This window comes from Frankliniella occidentalis, unplaced genomic scaffold (genome assembly GCF_000697945.3).
Source record: "Frankliniella occidentalis isolate FOCC.00 unplaced genomic scaffold, Focc_3.1 Scaffold24, whole genome shotgun sequence".
Classification (NCBI taxonomy): Eukaryota; Metazoa; Arthropoda; class Insecta; order Thysanoptera; family Thripidae; genus Frankliniella; species Frankliniella occidentalis.
Genome location: NW_026267154.1, coordinates 371183 through 373599, shown reverse-complemented (window position 1 = coordinate 373599; position 2417 = coordinate 371183). Strand labels below are relative to the sequence as shown.

The following is a 2417-nucleotide window of genomic DNA, read 5'->3' as shown; positions in this document are numbered from 1 at the left end:
GAGGCGGGCGGGGTGAGGCGGGGCGATGCGCAGGAATGTGGCCCGGATCCTGAGGATTGGCCGGACCTACGGGCTAATGACATCATTTACCAAGGATGCCGCTGGCCTGGGACTGCCGCCGTGGGTATTCAAATCTTTGACAGTGAGGGGCGGGGCGGGGCGGGGCGGGGCGCCGCCCCTTGTCCAAGAAAACAGCGGCTGTCACTCAAAGTGGCGGTGTGTTCACAGGACGCGTGCCCCTGGGGCATCACCACTGCTGCGGCGTCCCAGTGGGAGCTGAAAGGAGTTAAGGTATTGCTGAAAGAAGGGAGCCGTTATTGTGGAATGCTACAAAGGGACTCAATCTAAATCTATATGAAATAGTTCGAGACTAGTTTCCTAAACTCTGAAAAGCCAAACAATCGGATTTTCTGCCTTCCACCGTTGCAATATAGTGTGACGGGGTCTTTTGACTAGTCCTACTGTTGGGGGTCCCTCCATCAGTAATCCAGCCAGAGAGAAAAAAAAATAATAACAATAATGTGACTTTTTTTATAACGCAGAAAAAAATTGGCATATACCGCGCGCGCTAAATCTTATAGTGTGTTAATGTTTTTACTACTTCCCAGAAAATCAGGAAAAATGTGAAAAATTAATCCAGCAGTCTTGGTGTTCTCTATCGCTGCTTTCTGTACACACGAAATAATAAAAGGATTTCGCATCGAATACAAAGAAGAAAAAACACGGGATTGTTCGTCGCCAACGCATCCACTCCTTATTATGAAGGAACCCAAGGACGGCTGACGGCTGAAGCCGTGGTGCTCGCCTTGGGGCTATCGGACAGGGTTCAGAGGTGCAGCCGAGTCCACCTCAACTACACATAAAAATACATCAATATAATCGCTAAAAAAAATATTACATACATAAATGCGAACAGCATCTAACGCTTCTAGACTAGGTACGCGACTACTCTATACACCGAAGAAATCCGAGTTTGAGAATGTCATATACTTGTAGGTATGCGAAAACACCATTCGTACACATGGAGGCGCAAGAGTGTGGTTTTCAAAGGAAAATTCACAACACAACTCCGAGTGTGCGACATTAACACACTTGCGTTTCCCGTCGCCTTCTTCATTTTAAAAACAAAATTGCTGAAATTGAAAAACAAAATTTCGAAGGCGGAGGTAAACAAAAGCACATGGGTTCGTTCACCCCGCGTGAGCAGGGGCCCCTTCGGACTGGCCGCCGGGCTGGGGGACCCCTCGCAGACCCCGGCCACTTAGATTTTCGACCTAAAGGTTAGCACGTCCACATTCTGCAAGCCTGCTCGCTTAGCAGCGCGCTCCTCCGCGGGGAGAATGGGTCCCTGGTGCTGGCCGGGTCCCTGACCACCTCAACATCTACCCTACGTCTTTTGCCCTGCCTCTCTCTCCTCCCCGGCAGCTCCTCCCGGGATCGAGCCGAGTCGGGGCCGGGCCGAGCCGAGCCCGGCCCGATCTGAGTCGAGCAAACCAGTCACTGCTACTATTCTGAATGCATGTTTATCGCCCCGCTCCCTGGGCAGCCGCGGAACCTGCAAAGAACCTGTTCCTCTCACACACGCACCTCTCTCTCTCTCTCTCTCTCTCTCTCTCTCTCTCTCTCTCTCTCTCTCCCTCTCTCTCTCTCTCATACTCCTCTTCATGTTGACTTTCGTGCACTTCCACGCAAGCCTGCTGAGCGCTCAGCTTTAGCATGGGCTCGGATCGCGGCGTGGCGGCGTGGCGTGGGTTTCAGTGTGTAGTGCGAGAGAGAGACGGCGGCGAGCGCAGCCAACAAGAAACACAAAACGGGAAAAATGGACGACAAGTCATCAGCGACGGCAAGGAGAACAGGTAAAAGGGAAGGGGGGGTAGGGGGCTAAAACAAAGCGGCCCAACACCAACACACATTCTCTCTCTCTCTCTCTCTCTCTCTCTCTCTCTCTCTCTCTCTCTCTCTCTCTCTCTACCGGTGGGTGCCAAAAGGAGTGGGAGTGAGTGAGGAACAACAGGACGTTGTCCACACTGCGCCCGTCCCGTCCCTCCATAAGGAGCTGACGTTATCGCATCACGTCACCAAAACCTTAAGACTTCGATACAAACACACACACGCACACACTATGAGATATGCACCCATTACCGACCGGGGTCACCACGTCCACCAAACTCTTCTCCCCCTTCTTCTTCCACCCGACTCCAGACGCAGCACACACAGCCCAGGCTTTTTCCAGAAAAAAGCAAAAGACCGACCCGACTAATCCGGCGAGGCGAACAATCATTTTTCACACGCCGGACTCGACTAGTCTCCTCTCCAGCAGGGGCGCCCCGCCTCACCGCTCTCCGCGCGCACACACAGTTTATCGGCCCCGGTCAGCCTCTCTCTCTCTCTCTCTCTCTCTCTCTCTCTCTCTCTCT

General features: G+C 52.7%; 1 protein-coding gene across 5 annotated transcripts in view; it reads right to left on the bottom strand.

Moving 5' to 3' along the window:
• Window positions 1–2417, bottom strand: part of LOC113213622 (transcription factor SOX-5-like) — a 100771-nt gene that overhangs the window by 81453 nt on the left and 16901 nt on the right. The gene's annotated exons all lie outside the window — the stretch shown is intronic.